At 44.4% G+C, this 12,420-nt stretch overlaps 1 protein-coding gene across 13 annotated transcripts in view; it reads right to left on the reverse strand.

Annotated features, from left to right (window-relative positions):
- Positions 1 to 2,700: 2,700 nt before the first annotated feature.
- The window catches only part of MBNL3 (muscleblind like splicing regulator 3), a 98,673-nt gene continuing 88,953 nt past the window's right edge, over positions 2,701 to 12,420 (reverse strand). For 10 of the 13 annotated variants that reach the window (XR_008468318.1, XR_008468314.1, XR_008468316.1 and 7 more), the window contains one exon: positions 2,701 to 10,484. The gene's annotated coding sequence lies outside the window, so the exon portion shown is untranslated. The remainder of the gene's footprint in view (positions 10,485 to 12,420) is intronic. The other 3 variants (XR_008468315.1, XR_008468317.1, XM_054213484.1) reach the window with 1 other exon arrangement.

Genomic DNA, 12,420 nt, shown 5'->3' on the forward strand with positions numbered 1-12,420 from the left:
CCGGTCCAACCCCCTGCCAGAGCAGGGTCACCCACAGCAGGTGGCACAGGAACGCCTCCAGGCGCGTTTGGAATGTCTCCAGAGACGGAGACTCCACCACCTCTCTGGGCAGCCTGTGCCAGGGCTCTGCCACCCTCACAGGAAAGAAGTTCCTCCTCATGTTGAGGTGGAACTTCCCATGGTCAAGTTTGTGCCCGTTACCCCTTGTCCTGTCGCTGGGCACCACTGAAAAGAGCCTGGCCCCATCCTCCTGACACCCACCCTTTCAGTATTTATAAGCGTTGATGAGATCCCCCCTCAGTCGTCTTTTTTCCAGACTGAAGAGACCCAAATCCCTCAGCCTTTCTCCATGAGAGAGGTGTTCCAGTCCCCTCAGCATCTTGGTAGCCCCTTGTTGTCCCCTCTCCAGCAGTTCCCTGTCCTTCTGGAACCGGGGAGCCCAGAACTGGACACAGCACTCCAGTTGCGGCCTCACCCCAGAGGACTTCCCGGACCTTCACAGGGATCGCTTTTTGGGATGTGCTGCCATTTTAGAGATGCACTCAAGGGAGGGTCCCTCCTGGGTGGGAAGAGGCACACAGTCCACCACCTGCAGGAACTGCTCCGAGCACAAGCGAGAGGGGACGCGCTGTTCCTCATGCTGCAACGCACTCCGGCGCGACCCGTCCTGGGAAGGGTTAACCGGCTGCTGGCATTGGAGAGGATACTTTAGATCCACAGCTCATCGGGGATTAGCCAAACACTTCTTTCTTCAGTCTCCTTTTTCTCATCATAAATAGATGAAAGTGATCTATTTATCCAGTGCTAAGTCTGGATTGAATAAAAACCGGCTTTGGACCACAGAGGCCCATCTGAGTATGGAGCAAGCCTTGAAAAACAGGGGTTTTTTTACCCCCTTGTTTCCCACTGAAGCTTCAACAGCCAAAGAGCTAAATGGAGATTTTTATTTCACTTGGCTTTCCTGCACAAACTGCCCCAGCGGAGAGGAAGATAGATAGGCTACGTGCTGTAATATTTCCAAATGACACCTGCCATAAATACAGTATCCCGTATAGTTTGCTCTAATCCTTTAATCCAACGTCACCTATAAAGCAGTTTGCAGCATATCCTCCTGGGGCTTCTGCAAACGGGCCCCAGGTGAAATCCCACATCCCTGGCCCAGGGGGATGCTCTTCAGCCTTGACACATGACTTAAAGCTGCTTGTTCATGGGCCACCTTTGAATTTCAGGACTAGCGTGGGATCCCCGACCTTCCCCACAGGGGACGCTTCCCTCGAGCGCAGCTGGCGTCTCCAAGCAGCCAAGGCTCAGCCCGTCCCACGGCTCCGAGGAAAGCATCCCCTGCAAGTCCCCATCCCCTTCCCACCAAGAAAGCCAAACCAGCGGAACGCTGCTAATAAAATCTTGTACCCATTCAGGAAGGATCCCACACCACGCCCGGACCACTGCAACATCCACTGCTCAGAAAAGTCTCAGTTCCCCATTTTTTGGCTTTAGAAACAATTCAGACACTTAATTGTGCCATCAGATGAGGCAGGAGTCATTTATAGAAAAAAGCCGTAAGTGACCTTGACACACAAATGGAGTCAATTAATCTGCAAGAAGTAGTCAGGGAAACAGGCTGATGAAAACGAAACAGTTCTATAATTTGTCCTGGGCTTAGTCTGTCTTTTCTCAAAGTCAATGGCGTGTCCTAGTAAGGGTGTCGGGGGGAGCCGTGTCTGCAGAACCTCCTCCTGTCCCTGAGCAGCTCTAACAGACCTGCATCCCCCAAAATACTTACTTTCAAACTCCTGCTTAGCCCCCCTCCCCCCGAGTCAGATTCTTGAACTCCGTTGGGAAAACGGCCCGCGATTCCCTCCCGTGCTGTGCTCCCCTTTCCCGTGTTGGCATCAAACCCCTCTTGTCGCACCATCTGGGCTCACCCATCCCCTTGGCGTCCCGTGTCGCCGCAGCCCAGGTGCCAAGGCCAGACCACCACTCGGACGCCTGCAGAGCCGTTACTCGCATCTTCAGGGGCTTCCTGATGTTGTCTTCTGCTGCTGCCCACGAGATGAGCGATGCTGCAGCCCGGCACGGCCACGCTCCTCGGCTTGGTGCCTCCAGCTGGACCCAGTAAGTGTTGAGACTGACTGGTAAAAGCCAAAGCTTTTAGACAGCGAGCGGAGATCTCAAGCCAGTTTAAGGGTAAAAAGCCCCCTTTTACAGCAATGCTGCTGGCACACAGGTGACGACACCGTGGAATCTGTGCAACGTTACAAAAGGGACAAACAAACTCAGCAAGGAGCGATTTTTCTCTCGCAGAAGTCCAGCCCAAGCTCGGCGGCAGCTGCTGCGGGAGGCGAGGGGCACCCCTGGCACCGCAGCCCCCGCTGGGCGCTCCCGGAGAGCCGGGCACTCCGGGCTGCGGCCAAAGGGAGACGACTGTTGCGTTACTGCACTGGGATGCGCAGAATGACACCTGCCACAAATGCTGAAAGAGAACAATTAACACACACCTCACTGTGCTACAAAAGCCGCAGGCCTTCGGACGATAGTCCATTTATTCTTCATGGTTATCTTCAAATGCACATCTCTCATCTTCCCTCTAATCGCATCCCAGATCGGGTCAGAAAGGAAGCAAGGAAAAATGCAGCCCAAGCACAGCACATGGCATGTGTCTCAGAAGGTCTAAGGCACAAGAGAAACCAAAAGGCAGCATCTGGAAAGTTTTACTTTTTATTTTTCTAAAATACAAATGTCTCGTGTTAGTAACTTTAATAGGACAGGCCGAATGCATCCGATAAAAAGGAGGCACTGGCTACAGAATTCAAAATACTGAAGGTATTTTCTGGAAAGAAATTTATTCTGTTGTTCTACACTTTAGATATAACATTGAATCAAATTCATTAGTTATTATTTTTACATCAGAACCTTTAAAGTTTGGGACTAATAAACTGGAACTTGAAAAGTTTTTAAACTCCTATTAATGTGTAGATATGGATCCATAAAAAACATAACCCAGAATTTTATCCACTTTATTAAAAGATCAAAAAATAAACAATAACAATATAGAAGTAACATACTAAAATGAGTAGCATTATGCACATTTCTAAAGCACGTACAAGCACTACAGCAATATAAACGTGGCAAAAAGAAAAAGAACTTCAAAGCGTACACCCTGTTGGTAGCAGTTGAGGGAATGAACTATCGTGTTATGGAACTGAAATATTGCATTAGCCTACGCCTGTCTGGATCTGATGATATTTTAATTTCTTACAATTCCACAGGGCTAACTGTAATCATTTGTATATATTTTCTAAACTATACCATTGACGTCTAATGTTTCCCTTACTTTGTTTTACCAGAAATGCCTATGAGAAGAAGAATGTGCTTTAAAGATCTACTTTACACAGTACAGTATAAATGTTTTTATAGATTTAAATTAACAATTTGACAATTTAGGAGAACATTCTCTCTTTGATTTTAGTGATTGCCTAAAATACAATTCTGTATTTATTTAAAAAAAAAAAAAAAGTGATCTGTTGTCAGGTGATACAATAAAGAGCGTGGGGAGTCTCGGTTCGTTTTCATGATTTAAATAAAAAACATGATTAAAACAAAGTTAATTGGAAAGAAAAAAAAATATCCCATAATCCAACCTAAGAATGGTCTTATCATCCCCTCATCTGCTAGGATACAAAAGCCATGGCAACAAAATCATTTGGCTTCCACCACTATCAAATAGCATCTGTGTACAGTAATAAAGAACTGGAACCTTGTAATTCGGTGTCAGGTAATTCTCTCTGTTGTGTGTTTGGAAAAATAACTTCATTTTATTTAATAGTTGTGTTATTTTTGCATGTTTAACTAGCTCATTTGAGAGGCATATAGAGTTATTTTTGATGATAGAGGATGTCAGTAAAGATCACCAGCAAAGATTTCTGCAGCGTTGTCACGCTCACGCTCACACCCCAGTGAAAAGAAGTTTGACCAGCTACGATGCATTTCATAGTGCAAAATATTTTTCTTTCATAATCCTAGAAATGAGAAAGAGCTTGATTACAAAAACTGAAGACAGCAAAGGGAAGCCTTAACAGCACAGTGGCTAGAATTCGCCGGTTATTTCATCTTAAAATCTAGGTTGTTGTAACAGCCATGAAAAGAGGCAGTATCTGATCTTTTCTCTCTGGTTTTTGAAGACCCGATGCCACAGCTCCCGTTCGGCAAAACCCCCGCTTAAACACCCCCCAAGGTGCGCTGGGGGCTGGCTGGGTGCTCACTGCCAGCGCCAGGACGGCGACACCCCCGAGACGGCAGCAGCGGCGGCCCAAGAGCAGGTCCTGCGCTGGGCAGTGACGCTGCGGCCCCCGGCCCTGGACCAGGCAGGGAAGGGAGAGGGGGACACCGGGTGCCATACCCCACCGGTTCTGCTCTGGGGCTGAACTCATCACTTGGGTTGGGACCAGCCTCACGGCAAAACCAGCCACCTTTCCGAAGGGAATCCGGGGCTTGGGTTTTGCAAAAAAACCCCAACAAACCCAACTTGTTTTAATCAAAAATACACGGGTCAAGGCAGGGGCTTCGGCTTCTCCAAAATCGCCTCGGGGCTGCCGAGCCCTGGCAGCACCACCGCCAAGTGAAAGGGACCCAAGAGGCTTGGCAGGCTGGGGACCGCAGCGGTGCTCTCCGCTGGTGGCGGCTCGATGGGGCTTCTTAACCCCAGCAGAAGCACCAGCCTCAGCCTCCACCCCCTGCCCCATCAGCCGGCGCTGCTCTCTCAAACGACCGCCACAGCCGCCGTACACAGCAAAAAGAAACCAGCCCAAGACAACCCAAACCCATCCCCGTCCTTCCACTGCTCATCTCACCCCTCCGTTTTGTTACCTTGCCCGGAAACAATAATAATAAAAAAATTTAAAAAAAAAAAATCAGCAAGGCTGCGACACCTCAAATTCCCTCTGGGATGTAAAGCGCTCGCTGCAACCACAGTCACCTCTAACGGATAAACGCTCCCAGCCAGAAATAGGATTAGGGGCTAGGAAAGATGCGTGGACGCCGCCACGGAGCTATCAGTCCTAATAGGATTCACCGAGAACACAGCCTTGGCAGAAACATGACCTGGGGTGTGTTTGAAAATGTAGGCCGATTAAAAAAGAAAAAAAAAAAAACAAAAAAGAAGAAGAAGAAAAAAAAGAAGACGAAAAAAAAGTCATTCAAATCTTTGCTAGTGACCTTACTAATTAATTAAGCACTGTTTCCCATTTCTCTGTGCTGCAGGTTGGAGCTGACCTGGTATCAGTCTGCTGTATAATAAGCTATGGCAAACTACAAAGCTTTTACAACAGCAAAGCAACATCATGCTTTCAGATAAGTTTTATAGCAAAAAACTCCTCCTTTTCAAAGCCTTAGTAATACCTATCTCTTTTACAAACTTTTCCTGTATTATTACAGACTTTTTATATTCAAAATAAGTTCCAAGGATTTCTTTCGTGGACTATGTACATAAGTGCAAAAAAGGTGTGTCTCACACATTCGTACACTAACTGAATCAGTTTAACTGCAGCATATTTGTATCTTCAACACTGTTACGGGGTCATTCCACAATATTTTTTTTATTTTTTATTTTTTTCTTATGTACAGTTTTTGCTAATATAAATTAGTATTAAAATAGTTATATGCTTAATTATTTAGCCCTGATCGTAACGTTAATTGCGTGAGAGCTCAATTTCTGGAGAGAGAAGAAAAAAAAAAAAAAAAAAAATCGCTACAGTACTGAAACGGATTAATTCCGAATTCCCGCCGTGTGACTGAACGTGAAATGAAAGCAAGACCGGTCACTACATCGCAAATACAGGCTGTCGCGTTTTCGAAGCGAAAATACTGTGGAATAACCCTTGCCACACAACAATTTCTACAAGCTATAAAACCTGACTCTAAATCCATGTGTTGTAAACTTCTTGACTGAAAAAGTGACGTCAAAGACACAAATTCAGCGTTCACATGGGACTTTGGGATTTTAAAAATATTCAATCATATCTTTATCTGACAGTATCGAACTGTACCTTTAACAAGCTCATACTGTTACACATCACTTTTAATTTACATGTGAAAATTTCACAAATAATGTATACAAAGGTAGCCATGTTGTAGTTTTGTTGCCATAGCAACAACAACTTAATATAATTAGTTAACAATGAATCTATCATTGTAGGAGTTACATACAAAGTTAATTTTGTTCTTAAACTGTAAACTATACAAACTAGTTATGGACTGTATTCTATACCTTACCATGCTTCAGTGTTGGTTTAGAATATAACTAAATGGGCTGAATACATGTATTAAAAATTTTAAACTTTCTCTAACTCTCCTTCAAAATTAAATTCATTAGTTACTAAAGATATCAAAAAAAAAAAAGCAATAATGAAAACCTTAAAAACTAATGGTAGAGAAATGAAAATAAATGACATGATTTAATGCGTTGTAGCCTACTAACGACGTGTTGTAGCTATATTTACATTTGGATTAGGCTATCAACTATTTCTTTTTTTTTTAAAGTTATTACAGTCTTTAACATACAGTATATACTCTAAGGCCTTCAACAGGCACATGGTAAAATCAGGTCAATATCAAACTAAATCCATTCAACAGGAATGGGAAATTAGATTTTCCTCATAAATTTCACCTTTTTCAATTTTCATGTCTGTGAAATGTACAAGGGATAAACAGAACGAGGACTCCAGTTTTCTCAAGCACGGTGGACCCGCGTTGTCCCAGAGCTACTCTACCACCCCAGCCAGCAGCCCGCAAGCCGGAGGAGAAGACATCTCGCCCCACACGAGCTCCTCCGGCCGGCTGCACCCACCGGACACAAGCCCATCTCCAGCGCCGCCCCGATGCCCGTGGCCCGGCTCCGGCAGGGGGACCGTGCCGTGGGGAAGCTGGAGCGGCCACGGCTGGTGGGCAGCCCGACGGCGGCGCCGACATTCGGGAACGCTCCGAGCGCGGTGCCAGGCGGCGGAGAGAAGGGCTTCGGGGTGTGCGGGAAGGGGGTCGGTGCGGGCTGGCCGGGGAGGTAACGCGTTACCGGAACATCGCGAGGCTAAAATACACAGTCAAAAATCATCGGCTAGAAATTCCCAACTAAAAAAAAAAACCAAAAAAACCCAAAAAAACCCAACCCACGTCTGATTGTGAAATCATGTTCCAAATTACTAAAAACACTGTATTTAACAAAAATAATCTTAATAGTTTTATGAATCCATTTTATTTTAAATCCCTCTTTTATTGTCTGCTTATGTTACAGTTTAGTAGCAGTACTTTTTATTGAAACTACTAACAACCTTTTCTCGTGAAAATGATCAATCTCAGCTTTCATTTTCCCTCTGCATGACCCGTTTTATCCAAGTTTCAGCATTTCTTGCATATTGTTTGCATAAGGCTGAGAGAAATGGACAAAGAGAAATAACTTTGGATAAATAAAAAATATAGGTTCATGGAAAGTGGGAAGCTTATAAAAATGTCACTAAAATTATATTGATTTAAACAAACTTACATACATCTCTTGTCAAATAAAGGATGATATTCATGCTTTTATGACATTTGTTTAGAGTCACTTACTAGCTCGGTGACTTTGTAATAGTCTATTTAGGAAATTTATAGTCTGGCGACTGTTTTTTTTTTTTCTTTTCTTTCTTGAACAAAGAAAATTAGAGCAAGTCATTGCACAACTAGTTTAAATAGTGCTACCTCAAAATGGCATTTTTGCCGAGATTGTTTTGAATTTGGTGAAGTTTAGTGCTTCAAGCTTTTCTTTCCTTAAACTCATTTACAAATTAACTCTAAATTTGCCAGCAATATAAAAACTGTTGTGGCACCTAATATAACTACCCTGAACATCCCTCATTGGACCTCTTTAATAAAAAATAATCCTTAAATCCTTTTTTTTTTTTTTTCAGTGCTTTAAATGTGACAGGAAAACAGCTGTATTCTAGGTTTACATTCTATGCACATCTATGCCAGATGTTTAAGTCGATAAATAAAATAGGAGGTTACATCAAAGTGTCAAGATATACAAAAATCCATTTAGCACTGAAAAAATTCTAACCTCCTTGAACTCATAAAGCTATACAAGCTTGAACGCATCCTTTCTGGCTTAAGAAGATCAGCTCTGTTCTTTGTTGAGGCACTGGCACAGGTTGTGCAAAACCCATTTTTGATACACAAATAATTTCAAACAGGAAGTACTCAAATCCACTTCTTTTTTTTTTTTTTTTTTTTTCCACTAACAACGTTATGGTTTTGGGAAACAGAAACTCAGTGGTGAAAAGAACAGGTATGTGGTTGCCAATATAAAAACGAGAGTCTGATTTCAGGCAACGCTGCTGCTCGTAAACGCTGATGGCTGGGCAACGTGACTGTCAACACACAGGGTTCAGCAAGGAGGGCTTTGGGGGGTGGGGGGGGGAATGTTTTTTCCCCCCTCTCTCAGGGTTTGGTTCAAAGCCTGCTGGAATTAATGGAGAGATTCCTTCTGTCTCAATGTCTTTTCGAGCTGGGGTCTTCAAAGATTCTTGCTAGGAATGAGTCTCCATGGGCACACGGGCAGCGCCTGCTCTGGGACACGCTGGTTGTGCCCTAGATGCCCCTCCATCGCTTGTGGTCCATGGAGATACACATCTAGCAAACCAGCTGTGCTCACGCTGGAGGAGAGGGGGCAAGGAAAGTCCCCTACCAGGGCTGAGGAACTTGGAAAAGAAAATGCAACCTGGTTGTCAAAATTTGGCACCCTACAGGACCACTGTGAGCTTGGGGTGGCTGGTCCTCCAGACACCGGGAATTGGCCTCTTGCTTGGTTTTGATAACAATTCTCTTTTCTCCTAGAACCGAGTTTGCGGATTTACCGGAGCAAATCCATCTCTTCCATAACGCCAATGATACTGTAGAGCTACGAGGGGGATGAATGTGGCTGTATCCTCAACTAAAATGCATTCTGCAGCCAGATTGTTCAGCAATGCAGCGTTAACGACAGGCTGGGCTGTCCAGGGTGCAGGGGCTGGAAATGGTTTAATTCGTGCGTATGAAAAGGAGGTATCGAGAACTAGCCCTTGTTGTGTGGCAAACGTTGCTCTTGATCAAGTAGAAGGTGCCAAAATACATCCACTGACCTACCGGAGCTCCATTAAGGTGAACGTTTATCCACGGTAGAAAGCTTACGCCGAGCTTTTTCTTGCTTTGCTACCGGTGTTTGCTTTAAAGGGCCAGAGATCATGGGGTAAGATCACCCACTTATGGAAAACGGTGATTAAATAATCGGTACACACTGACAAAATTTCAAGAAGAGCCAGGTAAAGACTTCAGGCCGAAATGAGACAAGCCCCCGGGCACGGTATTACCCGTCCTGGGCTAAGTCACGGCTGCGGGCTCACTCCAGCTAACATCTGGCATTTGCTCCTCTCCAGCACAGTGAGTCTTTGCCCAACTGAAGCTCTCTCCCTTCACCACCTAGTCTTTTTATTTTTTTTTTTTTTTTTTTTTTTTGGACTGCACCATGAGAACAGCAAGAGAGATTGTGCGCCGTTTGCAGCTGAGAATGCACTTCAATGGACACCAGAACTGCAGAAACCCCGTGATGTTTACCACAGTCTGAGCAAATCACTCCTGTCCCCTTACTGAGGGTGGGCTTTTGGGGATTTTTTTTTTTTTTTTTTCCCAAAAATTTCCAGAATCAGCTCGTTGTATTGAAACAAATACCCTGAACTGGACTAAAATGACAGCTGTCCTTTCGTATCACTTGTAACTAAAAAATTTGGAGACTCTTTCTGAAGGCAAATTTTCAACGATAAAAGGAGCATTTAACACAAGCGACTTTAGCTGACATTAAGAGCAAAATCCAGCAAAGGGCAGAACATTCCTGTGTCACGTTTTTCAAGCACATAATTCCTGTTTCCCACAATAACATTTTTAGTAAAAAACAAACAAAAACCCATAAAACCTACAGTATATGAAAACTTAAGACATAACAATAATGAAAAAATGGTATTGAGTATACTTGATAATGACGTACACTTTAAAACAAATCAATAGACTATGATGTAAACAAAACAGTAAGATAACACTTTAAAAACAAGACAAACATTTATCCATCGATAGTATACAGTAAACCAACAGTCCGCTGTGCAGATGCACTTATCAGGATGGTAGTCATAAAATGATTAAGTGTGTTAAAGTAATGTGTTATAAAAGTCTATTATAATTTTCTACTTGTATATCTCATATAACAGAGCGCTGTTTGTTAATTGTTTCTATAGTGCTTTTTTTTTTTTTTTTTTGACATTCCCATTGATCAGTTTTTGGTTAACATGTAGGCTGCAACAGGCTTACTGTAGAGGTGGTAGAGAACGATAGAGGGAAGAGGGGATATATACAGAAAGGCCATGCGCAGCTTCCCACCAAGAAGTCCTGGTGCTCCATAATTTTACTGTTCAGAATTTCAACATGGTCTGCTGCAGCGGAAAGAAAAAAAAACAAAACAAAAACAAGAACAAAGAAAGAGTGAGAAGTTACAGAGAGGAATATCTATGTCTTAATAAGTCACTCTAATAAGATACATCTGCATCCTCACTGCGTTGCCCAAGAGGTTGCCATTAGTAGGTTGCAGAGAGAAAACATTTTATTCCCTTAATTTTCTGACATAGGGTGAAATTGCTAATAACACACTTGGCATCCTCCTTAATCTGCACTTAGGGCTTTCCGTTCCCAGTGTGCTTCACACATGCTGACAAGACAATTAGCGAAAGAGGGAGGTGGGCGATTAATAGCCTGATTTTTGAGACAGGACAGTAGGTAGGGAGAGACCAAGGAGAGGGCCAGGGAAACCCCTGACCCCCGTTAGCTCTCGTTTCCTTCCAAGCGAGGGATGGGTAGTGACATCAAAATCTGATCCTAAGGAGCCATGAGCCAAAGGTGAGTGGGGCCCAGAGACAAAGCACAGACACAGAAACCCTGTGCTCAGGGGACCCTCTTTGTGGAGCAAATCGCCCCTCTTGGGATGTACTCATGAAAATCCTCCCCTGAAGGGCCCAAGACTCTTGTCTACAGCAGAGCTAGGCTATCCAGCCTGGAGACAAGGACCTCGCCAACCATGGAGGAAAAGAAAAACATCTGCCAGAGCAGCAAGCGTTTCAGTTGCCCGACTCGCACTCAGGGCAGCTTTGGGAATCACCCCTCAGCATTGCACAGTGCCCACCAAGGACCTCGTCTGGCAAAACCCTTGAGCACACGCACAACTTCACATACTCGGGCGGCAGCATGAAGCCACGTGTCCGAGAGATTCGCTGGCAGGGACACAGCGGGTAACAACCCAGGAACCGGATCAAAACACACATGCTGCCAAATCGAAATGGTCACCGGTGGGTCTGTGAGCACTGTGGGCGCCGGGGAACATTGCCAGCCTCTGAAGGTGGGTTTGTGTCCCGCAGCTGCAAGGTGTTAAGGGGACAAGTGGCAGAGCGGTGGCTCACGGACGCACTCACACCGTCCTGGCGAAGTCTCTGACCTAGACCCTCTCCATGCCTGATCCCCAGCAAATCCCAGCAAATTCAACATGTGGACCCTCCTTCTTCCAAGCAGAGGTTTTTCACAGTCCTTAGCAGCGCGGGTGATGCTTTATTTCGACGGACTGCACCGTGCTCCCTACTCGCTAAAGAAATATACCCTATGGAAGTTCCCTGCCGAGTCTGAAATCACTAACTATTGACAGCGTGAGTTTAAGCACACGTACATAAAAGTGAAAAGGATCAAGAAAAAAGAAGCTTCCTGAAATAAATGCAGAAAACAATTTCAAAGAGCTCAAGAACGAGGCTCTTCCCATGCAAATAACCTCCATATCGGGTGGAACGGACTCTTTGCATGTGTTATGGAAATGGGCTAACATGTCAGGCGTCACGTCTGCCTGTTGTTTGGGAGAGCAGTTAAGTACACTGTGTAACACCCATTTTCTCTAACAGGGATAGCTCAGCGTTCACCCCTAGACTAACAGGGGTCCATGGCCACAGTTAGTGCGCCATTTATACGTACAGTAGTTTATTTACAGCGGCAGAGATAAAGGCCACTACCAATATGAGTATTTTCTGTTGATTGCTAAAGATATAATTAGAGAATTGCTTGCTAAATTATTTTCCAGAGTTCAAGCACTTGCCTACGTGACCTAAGGAAGAAGCGGGTTGTACACCTGTGTATACTAAATGGCCTGCACTGGGAAAATCTTGTGACCTCTTCTTGAATTGGCTGAACTTACTCTTTACTCTTTTAGGGTAAAAAAGTAGAGCGATTAACTGAAACCCTCAAGGGATTTTATCTCATGAACATCAGTGAACACTCACAAATAAAAGCAATGGAAAAATGACGCTGCTGCTACGGCTGTGAAGTGATGCTCTGTAA

The sequence above is a fragment of the Rissa tridactyla genome, chromosome 9 (genome assembly GCF_028500815.1).
Source record: "Rissa tridactyla isolate bRisTri1 chromosome 9, bRisTri1.patW.cur.20221130, whole genome shotgun sequence".
NCBI lineage: Eukaryota > Metazoa > Chordata > Aves > Charadriiformes > Laridae > Rissa > Rissa tridactyla.